The sequence below is a fragment of the Aquarana catesbeiana genome, linkage group LG04 (genome assembly GCF_042186555.1).
Source record: "Aquarana catesbeiana isolate 2022-GZ linkage group LG04, ASM4218655v1, whole genome shotgun sequence".
Lineage (NCBI taxonomy): Eukaryota > Metazoa > Chordata > Amphibia > Anura > Ranidae > Aquarana > Aquarana catesbeiana.
This window is the reverse complement of record NC_133327.1, coordinates 198,363,764-198,381,483: the sequence shown is the minus strand read 5'-3', so window position 1 is coordinate 198,381,483 and position 17,720 is coordinate 198,363,764. Positions and strand designations below refer to the sequence as shown.

The 17,720-nt window shown below is 44.0% G+C and overlaps 1 protein-coding gene across 3 annotated transcripts in view; it reads left to right on the top strand.

The window, feature by feature from the left end:
- Positions 1–10,023: 10,023 nt before the first annotated feature.
- VEPH1 (ventricular zone expressed PH domain containing 1) overlaps positions 10,024–17,720 on the top strand; it is a 675,925-nt gene continuing 668,228 nt past the window's right edge. For 2 of the 3 annotated variants that reach the window (XM_073626085.1, XM_073626082.1), the window contains exon 1: positions 10,024–10,260. The gene's annotated coding sequence lies outside the window, so the exon portion shown is untranslated. The remainder of the gene's footprint in view (positions 10,261–17,720) is intronic. The other variant, XM_073626083.1, reaches the window with a different exon arrangement.

The following is a 17,720-nucleotide window of genomic DNA, read 5'->3' as shown; positions in this document are numbered from 1 at the left end:
TTGTAATTCTTTGCATATTTCTTATCACGGACCTGTGGGTCCTGCTGGCCACTGACCTGTGGGTCCTGTTGGCCACTGACCTGTGGGTCATGGTCGGAGGTTCTGCTGGCCTCATTGGCCTGTAGGCCATGGGCATCTCCCAGCAGGAATCACAGGCCATGAAGGGCAAGGTAGATTAGGTGTATTGGGGGAGATCGAACGATCCTGTGGGGTTGTCAGGGTCTCTCACCTACCTTGCTCGGCAGACTCAGAGCTCAGCAGGACAGGTCCTCTCTTCCAAGTTACACCTACTCCATCCTTGCACTGCTGCTTCCTCCAGTCGGGGGGTTGGTCAGTGATGTTGCTCCTGGGGGGTCAGTCTCCACTCCACAGTACTCTGTACTGTCTGCAGCCACCAGGCGCACCCAGGCCAGCCACGTGGTGTCCAGGCAGGCCAGGCAATATCCCACCACGGCGATGGGAGTTGTAGGTAGCATACAGGCAGTGCTTAATTTGGGGGGCACATGGGGGCACACTGTAAAATTGGGGGGTTGTGACCTCTTCAGGCCCCACCCTGGTGATGCCCATGTTCATCTTGCCTGATGATCGTGCCAGATGCACTGATTGGATATGAGCCAGATCCAGATTAGACCATTTTCAGTTATGCTCTGGCAGTTCTGATGGGTTGAAGGTTGATATCTTTGTCTTCCAGTTAACATGGAATGAAGATGAGATCTTGGGTAAGAAGGTCAGAAATGGCCTAAGGATTATTCTATCAAAAAATACTCCATTGACAGGGCATGCAACTCTGACACTTCCCTAGTCAAAACGATTGCCATTAAAAATAAGCCTATAACATAAGATACCACACTTCGGGCAAGAGAGTATTGGATCAGAGGTTTCATTAAGGTCTTCAGGACAAGAATCAGGACATGAATGAAATACATTTTAACCGCCTATTTTGACACTGTCAACCCACATAGGGCAAACATATGGACTTGTAGGATATTAAAATTCAAGCCCGTGGTATGACTGGTATAGTTGATGTCAAGAGACTGTGGCACCTCATACAATCCTATGCTAAAACTTCTCTTATTTTCTTTAAAGGCATAAAAGTCCTTGCTTGGACACTGCCGGATCAGACTCCTAGAAACTCTAGCCTTTGTGATGGTTGCCTTTCTTTAGATTCACCAACCAGCCAAATCCAGCAAAAGATTGCAGCATATGATCCCTGTGAGAGATTGTTTCCTCAAGTTTGAGGAGAAGATTGTCTAGTTAGTGAAAAATCTGGATCGCCTGAGTTCAAAGAACAGCTGTTGGTGATGAAAGAATTTTTGAGGATGTCCTTGGTCCTGTACATAGCCCCAGAGTAGGCAGCAAATGCCTATTGAAACCATCCAATGACCCTTTCTTACCAGGGAAATAATCATTTCCATGGACTCCACTCAAGTGCTGAACTTCCAGGAAGCATTCTTTACCAAGAGGATCACAATGTAAATGCCCAATCTCCTCTCTTGAACTGGTACAGACACAATAAAACAATTCTGTTTTGTGAAAACACTGCAATTTGCTTTAAATGCTGGAAAATGAATGAAGGGATCTCTTCTTGGATTGCATATATGCAAGATTTCTTCAACCCAGACTGGCTTGAAAATAGACAGTCTTGTCCTCCTGGGGCTGCCATGGTGGGTGCACCTTCAAAATCCTTTGCCACCTTGGCCTTACTGGGCCTGACGAATAAGATGATGGGAAGAGGATCTCTGGAGGTCTTGTTGATCTAAAAGAGTTGACAATATCTTTTTTTCTCTCCTGGGGAATAAGATCTGACTTACCTACTGAGATATGTTTATTAATTTCCCCAAGGTTTTGCCAAAGAGCAGCTTTCCTGTGAAGTGTATTGAACATAAACTCTACTTAAGACAAACAAGGCTGACAGCGCTCAGGGGCTGAAGTGGTTAATGATGAAAATGGCTGTAATAATCCGCAATATGCCCAATGCACTAACTTACAATTTATTCACAGTGTAATTTTAAAAACAGTACATAATCCATAAAACATGGAAAAAAATCTTAAATCAACACTACGGTATTTTAAAGCTGGACCAAAGATTGGCTCCCACATTGCCTCCGGCCCCTCAGGTAACTTTCAGGAGAGCACATACGTTGAAAAATATTTTAGCCCCAGGAAGCTACAGACCTCCAATAAAATATGCTCTATGATGTCAGATCCTATTTTGCGTCCCACGTCCCGTGAACTCAGTGTTCGCCAGCGGCCCACGATTGCAGCGAGTAGAGGCAGAACGGGGAGATGCCTATGTAAACAAGGCATTTCCCTGTTCTGCCTAGCAACATGACAGGGATCTACTGCTCCCTGTCATCGGGAGCAGTGATCTCTGTCATGTTGTAGTGAGCCCATACCCCCCCCAGTTAGAATCACTCCCTAGGACACACTTAACCCCTTGATCGCCCCCTAGTGTTTAACCCCTTCCCTGCCAGTGTCATTTATACAGTAATCAGTGGCTATTTGTAGCTCTGATCGCTGCATAAATGACAATGGTCCCAAAATAATGTTAAAAGTGTCCGATGCATCCACCATAATGTCGCAGTCATGATAAAAATCGCAGATCGCCGCCATTACTAGTAACAAAAAAATTAATAATAAAAATGCCACAAATCTATCCCCTATTTTGTAGATGCTATAACTTTTGTGGAAACCAATCAATATACACTTATTGTGATTTTTTTAAACAAAAATATGTAGAAGAATACATATCGGCCTAAACTGTGGAAGAAATTTGTTTTTTATATATTTTTTGGCAAAAAGTCGTTATTTTTTATTTTTTGTTTATAGCGGAAAAAATAAAAACCGCAGAGGTGATCAAATACCACCATAAGAAAGCTCTATTTGTGGGGGAAAAAAAGGATGTCAATTTGGTTTGGGTACAACGTCGCACGACCGCGCAATTGTCAGCTAAATCAACGCAGTACAGAATCGCAAAAGATGCTCTGGTCAGGAAGGGGGTAAATGATTTTTATAAAATAGTAATAAAATAATATTGTGCGCACCATTCCTTGACACACATTTTTTTGATATATTTTTTTTTTTTTTTCTTTATTCTTATTTATTTTCTATTACATTATTTAGTATAATTTGCTTTATTTAGCATCTCGTATAATGATTGTTTTTTATTATAACAACTGTTTATTGATATGCTTTTATTATATATACAGTATCTCACAAAAGTGAGTACACCCCTCACATTTTTGGAAATATTTCGTTATACAGTGGGGATGGAAAGTATTCAGATTCCCCCTTTAAATTTTTCACTCTTTGTTATATTGCAGCCATTTGCTAAAATCATTTAAGTTCATTTTTTTCCTCATTAATGTACACACAGCACCCCATATTGACAGAAAAACACAGAATTGTTGACATTTTTGCAGATTTATTAAAAAACAAAAACTGAAATATCACATGGTCCTAATTATTCAGACCCTTTGCTCAGTATTTAGTAGAAGCACCATCTAATACAGCCATGAGTCTTTTTAAGAAAGATGCAACAAGTTTTTCACACCTGGATTTGGGATCCTCTGACATTCCTCCTTGCAGACCCTCTTCAGTTCTGTCAGGTTGGATGGTAAACGTTGGTGGACAGCCATTTTTAGGTCTCTCCGGTGATGCTCAATTGGGTTTAAGTCAGGGCTCTGGCTGGGTCATTCAAGAACAGTCTCGGAGTTGTAGTGAAGCCACTCCTTCATTATTTTAGCTGTGTGCTTAGGGTCATTGTCTTGTTGGAAGGTAAACCTTCAGCCCAGTCTGAGGTCCTGAGCACTCTGGAGAAGGTTTTCATCCAGGATATCCCTGTACTTGGCCGCATTCATCTTTCACTCGATTGCAACCAATCATCCTGTCCCTGCAGCTGAAAAACACCCCCACAGCATGATGCTGCCACCACCATGCTTCACTGTTGGGACTGTATTGAACTGGTGATGAGCATTGCCTGGTTTTCTCCACACATACCGCTTAGAATTAAGGCCAAAAAGTTCTAACTTGGTCTCATTAGACCAAAGAATCTTATTTCTCACCATCTTGGAGTCCTTCGGGTGTTTTTTAGCAAACTCCATGCGGGCTTTCATGTGTCTTGCACTGAGGAGAGGCTTCCGTCGGGCCACTCTGCCATAAAGCCCCGACTGGTGGAGGGCTGCAGTGATGGTTGACTTTCTACAACTTTCTCCCATCTCCCGACTGCATCTCTGGAGCTCAGCAACAGTGATCTTTGGGTTCTTCTTTACCTCTCTCCCCAAGGCTCTTCTCCCCCGATAGCTCAGTTTGGACAGACGGCCAGCTCTAGGAAGGGTTCTGGTCATCCCAAACGTTTTCCATTTAAGGATTATGAAGGCCACAAAAAAAGGAACGTAAATGATTTTAGCAAATGGCTGCAATATAACAGAGTGAAAAATTTAAGGGGGTCTGAATACTTTCGCCACTGTATCTTCTCATGTGACAACACTGAAGAAATTACACTTTGCTACAATGTAAAGTAGTGAGTGTACAGCTTGTATAACAGTGTAAATTTGCTGTCCCCTCAAAGTAACTCAACATACAGCCATTAATGTCTACACCGCTGGCAACAAAAGCGAGTACACTCCTAAGTAAAAATGTCCAAATTGGGCCCAAAGTGTCAATATTTTGTGTGGTCAGCATTACTTTCCAGCACTGCCTTAACCATCTTGGGCATGGAGTTCACCAGAGCTTCACAGGTTACCACTGAAGTCCTCCTCTACTCCTCCATGATGACATCATAGAGCTGGTGGATGTTAGAGACTTTGTGCTCCTCCACCTCCCGTTTGAGGATGCCCCACAGATGCTTAATAGGGTTTAGGTCTGGAGTCATGCTTGGCCAGTCCATTGCCTTTACCCTCAGCTCCTTTAGCAAGGCAGTGGTTGTCTTGGAGATGTGTTTGGGTTCGTTATCATGATGGAATACTGTCCTGCAGCCCAGTCTCCGAAGGTAGTGGATCATGCTCTGCTTCAGTATGTCATAGTACATGTTGGCATTCATGGTTCCCTCAATGAACTGTAGCTCCCCAGTGCTGGTAGCACTCATGCAGCCCGGGACCATGACACTCCGACCACCATGCTTGACTGTAGGCAAGACAAATTTGTCTTTGTACTCCTCCTGTTTGCCGCCTCACACGCTTAACACCAGTTGAACCAAATACATTTATCTTGGTCTCATCAGACCACAGGATATGGTTCCAGTAATCCGTGTCCTTAGTCTGCTTGTCTTCAGCAAACTGTTTACGGGCTTTCTTGTGCATCATCTTTAGAAGAGGCTTTCTTTTGGGATGACAGCCATGCAGACCAATTTGATGCAGTTTGCGGCGTATGGTTTGAGCACTGACAGGCTGACCCCCACCCCATTCAACCTCTGCAGCTGCTAGCACTCATACGTCTATTTCCTAAAGACAACCTCTGGATATGACGCTGAGCACGTACACTCAACCTCTTTGGTTGACCATGGCAAGGCCTGTTCTGAGTGGAACCTGTCCTGCTAAACCACTGTATGGTCTTAGCCACCGTGCTGCAGCTCAGTTTCAGGGTCTTGGAAATCTTTTTATAGCCTAGGCCATCTTTATGTAGAGCAGTGGTTCTCAACCTGGGGGTCAGGACCCACTCGGGGGTCGAATGATGATTTGCCAGGGGTCACCGAATCCTGGCCTGTTCCTGAAGCCCGCACCGCTCTCCCAGCCTTTTCATGGCCACCCAGAAGGGCTGACCCTGGAGCCTATGGCCGCCCAGCTGTACTGTTCTTAGAGCCCGCGGCCGCCCACTCAGCCTCTTCGCAGCCGCCCATTCAGTTCACGGCTGGGGAGCAGAGACTAGAGATCAGCTGACTGGTGAGGAATGTGAAGTTGGAGGGGCTGGAGGAGACCCCATCTCCTGATTTCGGCATAGGTGTCACTGCTACGAGACACCACAAAGTTGGAGACACAGTGAAACCGGAGACACAGTGAGTAACACTACCTGTGATTATAGTTGCCATTAAAAGTCCCTGTAACGAGCCCCTTGCTCGCTCGGTTCCACTCTCCCGACACTCCTCTGCAGCTATAGAATCAGATTGCAGATCGCAACATCTGATTGTTCGGTCATCCGATGCTCCAGGATTAGAACTACAGCTATGTGCCATTCTAACCCAGTTGTGATAGCTCAGAACAAACACCAGGCAGGCTGTATGTAAGTTCAACCAGGAATCTCTCCTTATTGGACAGGAATACAGTCTCTTTTATACAATTAAAGAGGAGGTGCAGACCTGCTCATATTACTCCAACAATACAGCTGTAACCTAATTAACCTAATTAACATGAGCTAATTAACTAATCCCTTTAGACAGCCTAGATGACTCAGACATGACCTTTAGGCCAGACTGGCCGTCTTGTAGTACAGAAAATCGTATCAACATTATCACAATAGCAGAGTTAAACACAAACAACAATGGGGATCTAATGACTCTTAGATCCCATACTAGAGACTTATTTACAATATACATTTTAGCAGACAACAGACAGGTAGCTGGAATTGATGACATTAGCATTTAACAATAGGAGTCCCAACGGTATGAATCAGTCACTATACTAATATGGCAAATCCAGGGTCCCCAGAGTCTGTGTGTCCTGGGGGACCAGGACCCGAATCCACAGTAATACCACCTCAAGGGTCCCCAGGCATACAGCTCACAAAGAGCACAGTTCCCCCAAATGCCAGGGCCCACGATCGATCGGCAAGAGGCTAGCATTCAGTCCCCTCCAAAAGTCTCTCTCCCGGCTAGGTCTGTCACAGTCCCCACTACAGTTCTCAGATCAGCAGATGACCTTGATCAAGAGCACCTAAGTTGGCTGATCAGAACTCCCCCCAGCACTGGAGGAACAGAGAGGGAGGAACAAAGAAAAAGGGAGAGAAAGAATAAGAGAAAGAAACACGGCTAGAGAGAGGGATGGGGGGAAAAAAACTAAGAAATTAGGATAGAGAGAGGTAAAAGGGAAAGAAAGGAGAACAAAGAGAGAGTGGTACATCCTAAAATGTACCATGAGGGGTTTTAATGCTGTACGAGTGGAAGGGACTCAGGGAGCCCTAAATGTCTGTGGGTTAGGGGCGCAAATTACTTGTCTTGATTTGGATGCTGAAAACCCACACTACGAAAATAATTTTACTGTTAGGGGTCCCCACAAGTTGGGAAATTTTATCAAGGGGTCACGGCAATAGTATGGTTGAGAACCACTGATGTAGAGCAACAATTCTTTTTTTCAGATCCACAGAGAGTTCTTTGCCATGAGGTGTCACGCTGAACTTCCAGTGACCAGTATGAGAAAGTGAAAGCGATAACACCAAATTTAACACACTTGCTCCACATTCACACCTGAGACATTGTAACACTAACGAGTCACATGACACTGGGGAGGGAAAATTGCTAATTGGGCCCAATTTGGATATTTTCACATAGGGGCGTACTCACTTTTGTTGCCAGCGGTTTAGACATTAATGGTTGTGTGTTGAGTCATTTTGAGGGGACAATAAATTTACACTGTTATACATGCTGTACACTCACTACTTTACATTGCAGAAAGTGTCATTTCTTCAGTGTTGTCACATGAAAAGATATAATAAAATATTTACAAAAATGTGAGGGATACACTTACTTTTGTGAGAGACTGTACATATTATTTCATATTTTAAAGCATTATAGTTTCATTAAACAGGTGTTCTATTACATGAAAAGGGCACTGATGGGTTAACTGGTTTATTCTTCCTTTTAACTCTGCCCACTCCTTGCCTCCACATTGGGTTTAAAATCTCTGTTACCTGTCATTTCCGTGACTTGAAAAAGCACATGCGCGCAAATCGTGTTGTCACGGCAACAGGGACTCATGTGTTTCATGCTGGCCACAGCGACTTCCTTCCTACTGCGCTTCCGCTCAGGGGCTTCAGTGACGCCATCCTCATACGCCAGTGGGCTTCGGCTTGGATTTTCCAGCAGCTTACTCCATCCTTGTGGCCATGGTTGTCGGCGCCTCTCCATGGCTATCTGTGTCCCGGATACAGTGATCCATCAGTGCCCGAGCCAGCTCCAGAGTCAGCTTGGTAATGTTGTAACCATGTTTTTTGGATTATGTACTGTTTTTAAAATGACACTGTGAATAAATCATTAACCACTTCAGCCCCTGAGCGCTGTCAGCCTTGTTTGTCTCCAGCATCTTAGCATCCAATCCTATGCTTCTGGACAGCAGCACAGTTGAGCTGTGATTATATACACCTCACAGTGGACAACTTTACAGGCACTAGCGCCTGGAACCCAGTTTTTATAAATTCTGCTTAGAAGCTGTATCAGCAGACTATTGCCTCAGCCAGAGCACCCTTCTGGCCTTTACGTATTGACTATTACTCTGGCATATTACTTAACTGATGGTATGGCATGATGGATACATATCTGCCTGTAGTTCTCAGCACCGAGGACACAATTGATCCTGACCAAATCTCCAACTCCATTTGGAGAAATGCAACCCCAAATATGCAAGGAAACCTCCACCATGTTTCATTGTTGCCTGCAGACACTCATTATTGTACCGCTCTCCAGCCCTTCACGAACAAATGGCCTCCTGCTACAACCAAGTATTTATATTTTGACTCATCAGTCCAGAGCACCTGCTGCCATTTTTCTGCACCCCAGTTCCTATGTTTTCATGCATAGTTGAGTCACTCAGCCTTGTTTTCATGTCCTATAATGATTTTATATAGTGCCAACAGTTTGTGCAGTGCTTTACAATATAAAAGGTGACAGTACAGTAACAATACAATTCAATATAAGAGGCTTAGGAGGTCCCTGCTGCAATGAGCTTACAATCTAAAAGGGAGGGCCAATTGAAACAAAGGGTAATAGTAAACCATACACAAAATGCCTGATGAAGAGGTCCTGTGTGGACTTGAAGCGTTGCACTGACTCTGTGGTGTGATCGATTTCATAACCTTTTGGAATATTGTTTATGGATCTGTGTTATGCAGTCAACATTTGTTCTCTTTTATATGCACAAAACAGGAACACACAGGAACAGTGTAAGCAGGTTTGTCTTGCACTTTTACTCATCAATGCAGCAAACAAACACAGTTTCAGTGCAGGAGTAATTTGTACAATTAGTCTTTATCATAAAACAAGCAAAACATCTGTTCGTCCAAACCACTGACTAAACACAGGTCAGGGGCTGAATAACAGGGTGCCCCTTACTGGGTTCCTCAAATCAAACAGGCAGCACTTGTACCATTTAGAATTCTGCCAGCAGTCAGCCTTTTCACACAACAGCATAGACCCACAACAAAGGGAGCAAGAGAATGAGTCTTGAGCATCAGCTCACATATTGAAGGCTTGTGGACAGCTGGCAATACCAAGGTCTGGCTACCAGCTAAAGTGTGGACCTAGGAATGGAGACTTGATCCCTACCAAAGCTCTATAAAGTCTTCAGACTCCATGACCCAGAACAGATCTTATTATCTGAGACAACACAAATTATGTTTTTTCCATGTCACTATAAACCTTGGATCCCCTCACCTTGTGTATGTGAGAAACCTGTATGACATATACACACCATCTATTACCTATTCCTGATTACTTTTATGTAGGCATGAGCCTGAAACTGGATAGTAGAGAGCAAAGTTCATGGTCTAATGCAGTAATGTGAAATAGTCACAAAATGAATAATTTACTAGAAAAATCCAAATTCCCCAGTATAATTATTACTTGTTTTATTAATACTTTTGGAAACCACATTGTTGCACACCATGTTATAAATTAACATGAATTGTTCTACTTAGTTAATAATTAAAATTGTGGCATACCACAAACTGCTTAAAACAACTTAATGTATTTTAGGCTTTCCTGTATCCCAGCTAATGTCTCTGAAATGGTTCAGAATTGAGCTGAGAAGAGGGAAGAGAAGACTTTTGTTTGCTTTATTCCACATGAGAACTCCAGGGTAACTAAATAGCTTTTGCTTGGTTTGACAGACAATACTGTGAGCCAGCAGACTCATTCTCACATACCAGAGGCAGGGGCTTTCAGGGGGTATTCAGACCACTGTAATGGAAGGCACCAATGCATCTACAGGCACTTTGCAGGCTCTCTTCATTGCTTACAGACAAACTGGTGGAATGGATGCAAAATTCTTTTTACAATAATTGAATACCGAGGATTCATAAACACTCTGAAAGGGAAAAAAGGAACTCTGAAAAAATGTAAGTATGGAGAGTATGAACCTGCTATACTTAAATTTAGAACAGGTGGAATACCTTTTGTTTTATGGTTCTGTTTAATTGTATTGTTACATGAGAAAGCAGATGTAATTAATACACAATGATTATGTTACAAGTGGCAGTGAAAGTGACAGCTATACAAAACTTTTAGGAATTTCCTAATTATATTTTAATGTTATTATTTTCCTAGTATGTACCAAATATGTTGTAACTTGTAAGAGTTTTCTCTAGCTTTAGTGAAGTTGTAGGGAGATCTGTATTCCATTATTTCTTTGTGTCACCCTGTGAATTTAAAGTGAGTTAAGACAGACATAAGTCCTTTCAGTTAGTTTATTGAAAAGAAACTCAAGTCATTGTCCCAAATTTCCCACAGTAAAAAGCAGCTTTATTGGGCAAAGCTACACAAGCACCAATAATTTCATATGCCAGTCACATATGTTTTAAAGTAAGTAAATGTAATATATCTGCTTTATATATGTGACTATTTATAAAACAAATAAGAGCATTATATATTTAATGACTGTGGAATTAAACTTAAAATTGTTTGCTTTTTTCAGATATGTACATTATTTGTATTAGAATTACATTAGGCATATAATGTACACAGTGAATGTGACATTCACCGTATATTCTCTGCAGATGAATCTCCCTAATGAATGGGTTTTTAGACTGCTGTGATCTATTCACCATCTGCTTTATAAATATGCCCCATGGTGTGGCTTAGCAATGTTAAATGATAAAATATTGGGGTTGATTTACTAAAACTGGAAAGTGCAAAATAAGATGCAGCTCTGCATTGAGACAGATCAGTTTCCAGTTTTTTGTAAAAGCCTAATTGAGCAAGCTGAAGTTAGAAGCTGATTGGATACCATGCACAGCTGCATGAGATTTTGCATTCTCCAATTTTGGTAAATCAACATCAATGTGTACTATTAACTTGAAAGTTGTCATAGAAATTCTAAATGAACAGATTAATACCACCAATCTCCTATTCTGGATTCAGCAAATGGGCTTAGGTTAATGACCATTATTATTAATGTACTAATCATACTCAGCACCATGGCTCTTATCCTCCAGTCTTTTCATTTGAAGACTCATGTCCTGTAAGTGAAGCCCCATTTGGCCAGCATCTCCTTATGCCTGCTCTGGTCTGCTAGAAAGATGCAAGAGAGTGTCAGAAACCATGAATCAGACTGAGATAGAAGTACAGTTAAGTCACACTTGTTTAATAATAATAAAAAAGGTAAACAGACTAAATGTAGTCAAAACATAGCCAGAGTTCAGGAACCAGAAGGGATAGTCAGATAAGCCAAAACGTCAGGAAGCCAGAGATGAGCATAGTAGAACAGCAAGCAGAATCTGGAGCCAGAAGGAATGTCAGCCAAGCAAGTCTTAAACAGGAACACAGAAGAGCGTCTCTAGAGAGGTGACCAAGGTGAAGGCAGAGATCATCTGGACTGGACGGCTTAAGTAGGCAGGACTGACGAGCAGGATATCGTCAACAGGTGAGTCACTGTGGAGAGATAGGCGCTGGCAATTAGCCGGCAGCTGAGCAGCCAGCTTTGAGAAGGAAGGGCTCAGCCCAGCCCTGACAGAACCCCCTCCACAATTACCCCTCCCCCTTGGAGGACCACCAGGCTTGAGGGGAAAAGTCTATGGAAATCACAGAGGAGGACAGGGGCATGTACGTCCGAGGATGAGACCCAAGAGCGTTCCCTTTCCAATGCACCAGGTACTGTAAACGCTTACGGATCCTATGGGAGTCAACAATGGACTGTACTTCATACTCCTCATGGTTTTCAACCTGTACAGGGTGAGGACGAGGCACCGAGGTGGTAAACTGGTTGCAGACCAAAGGTAGATATATGTATATTAGAAGGAACGTCTAATGCGTAAGCCACTGGGTTAATCCTGCGAAGAATACGGAAAGGCCCAATAAACCGAGGTGTGAATTTCAGAGAGGGAACACGAAGTCAGAGGCTGCGAGATGACAGCCAGACCCTGTCCCCAACCAGTTAGGAATGCGCAGGCATGTGTCTGCGGTCAGCATGGAGTCTGTACCTATCATTAGAATGTTGCAAAGCCTCCTGGACTCCTGCCCAAGTGGAAGGAAGACCACAGAGATGCTCCTCTAATGCAGGGATACTCTGCGGAACAAATGAGTCAGGCAACATGGAAGGTTGGAAACCATAGTTCGCCATAAACGGGGGACAATCGGGAAGCAGAATTCAAGGCACTATTGTGAGCAAACTCTGCCCACGGTAAGAAGTCTGACAAGTTGTTACGATGGTCAGAAATATAGCAACGTAGGAATTGCTCCAAGGACTGATTGGCTCGTTCTGCAGCCCCATTAGACTGCAGGTGAAACGCAGAGGAGAAAGCAAGCTGAATTCCCAACTGTGCACAAAAGGCTCGCCAGAACCGGGACACAAACTGACTACCCCTGTCCAAGACAATCACCTTGGGTAGCCCATGTAAGCGAAAGATCTCCCGAGCAAAAATGGAAGCCAGTTCCTTAGAAGTGGGCAACTTCTTAAGTGGAATACAATGGGACATTTTCGAGAACCGGTAAACCACCATAAGGATAACTGTGTTGCCCTGGGAGTTGGGTAACCCCACAATGAAATCCATAGACAGGTAGGTCCAGGGCCTCTCTCCATTGGGTATGTGTTGTAGGAGGCCCACTGGAAGGGTCGTGGAGTCTTACTCTGAGCACACACGGAACAGGCAGCTACGAAGGCGGTTACATCAGCACGTAGACTAGGCCACCAGAATTGTTGGGAAATGGCCCAAAAGAGTTGATTCTTCCCAGGGTGGCCAGCAGCCTTGGAAGAATAGTAAGTCTGAAGCATGGCAGTATAGAGACTCTCTGGGACAAAGCAGCGGTCACAAGGTTTCTCAGAAGGAGCATGGACCTGAGCAGCAAGAATTTTGTCACCCAAAGGAGAAGTGAGACTGGTGCGAACCATAGCCAGAACACGATCCGGAGGAATCACAGGAACCGGAACTGACTCCATCTTGGAAGTGGAGGTGAATTGTCAGGACAAAGCGTCAGCCCTTACATTCTTAGTAAGAATGAGACAATGTAATTGAAACTAGGCAAGAAAAGAGCTCATCGTGCCCTTCTGGGAGAGAGGCGTTTAGACAAGAATGTGAAATTCTTATGGTCAGTAAGAATGAGAACCGGCACAGTGGTACCTTTGAAGAGATGTCTCTATTCTTTCAGGACTAAAATGATCGCTAACAGCTCTCTGTCACCAATCTCGTAATTGCACTCTGCAGGTGACAATTTCTTGGAAAAGTAGCCACAAGGATGCATAGCGCTCTCAGAGGTAGGACGTTGAGACAGAAGGGTGCCAACTCCAGTCTCAGAAACATCAACCTCAAGGGTAAAATGTAACGTAGGATCAGAATGTGCCAACAGAGGAGCAGAAACAAAGGCAGCCTTGAGACTCTCAAAGGCCTTAATGGACTCCAGAGACCAACTCTGTGGGTTACCGTCCTTTCTGGTCATATCAGTCAGGGGCTTGACCAGAGACGAGAAGTTACAAATAAACTTCAGGAAATAGTTGGCAAAGCCAAGAAAACGCTGCAGAGGATGTAAACCCATGGGTCGGGGCCACTGTGGGACTGCTGTTTCTTTGGGTCCATCGAAAAACCAGAAGTGGAAATGACATAACCCAGGAATTTAACTAGTTCACAATGAAATTCGCACTTCTCCAATTTAGAATAGAGATTGTTCTCTCTTCGTTTCTGAAGCACACAAAAGACATCTGTGTGGTGGCTCTCCAGGGACTTGGAAAATATGAGGATATCGATCTAGATAAACCACCACACATAACTGCAACAAATCTCAGAGGACATTGTTAATAAATTCCTGGAAAACTGCCTGGGGCGCTACAAAGGCCAAAAGGCATTACCAGGTACTCATAATTGCTTGTTCTGGTATTAAACGCAGTATTCCACTCATAAATCTCCTTAATCCTCAAGAGATTGTATGCCCCTCTCAAATCAAGTTTTGTGAAAACCGTTGCTCCCTTGAGGCGGTCAAATAACTCCGTAATCAACGGAATCGGATAGGCATTCTTAATCGTGCAACGATTGAGACCCCTATAATCAATACAAGGTCTCAGTTCACCACTCTTCTATTTCCAGGAGATGAGTATTTGCAGATGAAACCTGGAGAAAGTGTGTCTGCAACATACTCCTCCATGGCCTTATCTTCCTAGACCGACAAAGGGTAAACCTGACCACGAGGGGGCATGGCACCAGGTAGAAGGTCAATTGCGCAATCATATGACCGGTGTGGAGGCAAACTACCAGCTTGACCTTTGTCAAAGACATTGCTAAGATCGCGGTACTCCTCCGGCAGGGAGGAGAGTGAAGAGGTGCACAGGACCTTGGCTACCTTCTGGGAGCATGTCTTACTGCATTGTGGCGACCAGGAGAGAACCTCAGCACTGAGCCAATCAAAAGAGGGGTTGTGCCTCTGTAACCATGGATAACCAATAACCAGTGGAAACTTAGGTGAGGAAATAACTTGGAATTGGGTTATCTCATGGTGAAGAGCCCCTACGGCCATGGACAATGGAACAGTCTCACAAGTCACATGTGCAGACTGTAGAGGTCTTCCATCAAGAGCCTCTATGGCAAGTGGAGTGTCACACAGCTGCAGCGGAATCGAGTGCTTCAATACAAAGGCAGCATCAATGAACAGGCCTGTATCCCCAGTGTCGATTAGAGCCTGTATAACGACGGATGACTCTATGTCTCTATTCTTTCAGGACTAAAATGATCGCTAACAGCTCTCTGTCACCAATCTCAGAATTGCACTCTGCAGGTGACAATTTCTTGGAAAAGTAGCCACAAGAATGCATAGCGCTGTCAGAGGTAGGACGTTGAGACAGAAGGGTGCCAACTCCAGTCTCAGAAACATCAACCTCAAGGGTAAAATGTAACGTAGGATCAGAATGTGCCAACAGAGGAGCAGAAACAAAGGCAGCCTTGAGACTCTCAAAGGCCTTAATGGACTCCAGAGACCAACTCTGTGGGTTACTGTCCTTTCTGGTCATATCAGTCAGGGGCTTGACCAGAGACGAGAAGTTACGAATAAACTTCAGATAATAGTTGGCAAAGCCAAGAAAACGCTGCAGAGGATGTAAACCCATGGGTCGGGGCCACTGTAGGACTGCTGAAAGTTTCTTTGGGTCCATCGAAAAACCAGAAGTGGAAATGACATAACCCAGGAATTTAACTAGTTCACAATGAAATTCGCACTTCTCCAATTTAGAATAGAGATTGTTCTCTCTTCGTTTCTGAAGCACACGAAAGACATCTGTGTGGTGGCTCTCCAGGGACTTGGAAAATATGAGGATATTGATCTAGATAAACCACCACACATAACTGCAACAAATCTCAGAGGACATTGTTAATAAATTCCTGGAAAACTGCCTGGGGCGCTACAAAGGCCAAAAGGCATTACGAGGTACTCATAATTGCTTGTTCTGGTATTAAACGCAGTATTCCACTCATAAATCTCCTTAATCCTCAAGAGATTGTATGCCCCTCTCAAATCAAGTTTTGTGAAAACCGTTGCTCCCTTGAGGCGGTCAAATAACTCCGTAATCAACGGAATCGGATAGGCATTCTTAATCGTGCAATGATTGAGACCCCTATAATCAATACAAGGTCTCAGTTCACCACTCTTCTATTTCCAGGAGATGAGTATTTGCAGATGAAACCTGGAGAAAGTGTGTCTGCAACATACTCCTCCATGGCCTTATCTTCCTAGACCGACAAAGGGTAAACCTGACCACGAGGGGGCATGGCACCAGGTAGAAGGTCAATTGCGCAATCATATGACCGGTGTGGAGGCAAACTACCAGCTTGACCTTTGTCAAAGACATTGCTAAGATCGCGGTACTCCTCCGGCAGGGAGGAGAGTGAAGAGGTGCACAGGACCTTGGCTACCTTCTGGGAGCATGTCTTACTGCATTGTGGCGACCAGGAGAGAACCTCAGCACTGAGCCAATCAAAAGAGGGGTTGTGCCTCTGTAACCATGGATAACCAATAACCAGTGGAAACTTAGGTGAGGAAATAACTTGGAATTGGGTTATCTCATGGTGAAGAGCCCCTACAGCCATGGACAATGGAACAGTCTCACAAGTCACATGTGCAGGCTGTAGAGGTCTTCCATCAAGAGTCTCTATGGCAAGTGGAGTGTCACACAGCTGCAGCGGAATCGAGTGCTTCAATACAAAGGCAGCATCAATGAACAGGCCTGTATCCCCAGTGTCGATTAGAGCCTGTATAACGACGGACGACTCTATGTCTCTATTCTTTCAGGACTAAAATGATCGCTAACAGCTCTCTGTCACCAATCTCAGAATTGCACTCTGCAGGTGACAATTTCTTGGAAAAGTAGCCACAAGAATGCATAGCGCTGTCAGAGGTAGGACGTTGAGACAGAAGGGTGCCAACTCCAGTCTCAGAAACATCAACCTCAAGGGTAAAATGTAACGTAGGATCAGAATGTGCCAACAGAGGAGCAGAAACAAAGGCAGCTTTGAGACTCTCAAAGGCCTTAATGGACTCCAGAGACCAACTCTGTGGGTTACTGTCCTTTCTGGTCATATCAGTCAGGGGCTTGACCAGAGACGAGAAGTTACGAATAAACTTCAGATAATAGTTGGCAAAGCCAAGAAAACGCTGCAGAGGATGTAAACCCATGGGTCGGGGCCACTGTAGGACTGCTGAAAGTTTCTTTGGGTCCATCGAAAAACCAAAAGTGGAAATGACATAACCCAGGAATTTAACTAGTTCACAATGAAATTCGCACTTCTCCAATTTAGAATAGAGATTGTTCTCTCTTCGTTTCTGAAGCACACGAAAGACATCTGTGTGGTGGCTCTCCAGGGACTTGGAAAATATGAGGATATTGATCTAGATAAACCACCACACATAACTGCAACAAATCTCAGAGGACATTGTTAATAAATTCCTGGAAAACTGCCTGGGGCGTTACAAAGGCCAAAAGGCATTACGAGGTACTCATAATTGCTTGTTCTGGTATTAAACGCAGTATTCCACTCATAAATCTCCTTAATCCTCAAGAGATTGTATGCCCCTCTCAAATCAAGCTTTGTGAAAACCGTTGCTCCCTTGAGGCGGTCAAATAACTCCGTAATCAACGGAATCGGATAGGCATTCTTAATCGTGCAACGATTGAGACCCCTATAATCAATACAAGGTCTCAGTTCACCACTCTTCTATTTCCAGGAGATGAGTATTTGCAGATGAAACCTGGAGAAAGTGTGTCTGCAACATACTCCTCCATGGCCTTATCTTCCAAGACCGACAAAGGGTAAACCTGACCACGAGGGGGTATGGCACCAGGTAGAAGGTCAATTGCACAATCATATGACTGGTGTGGAGGCAAACT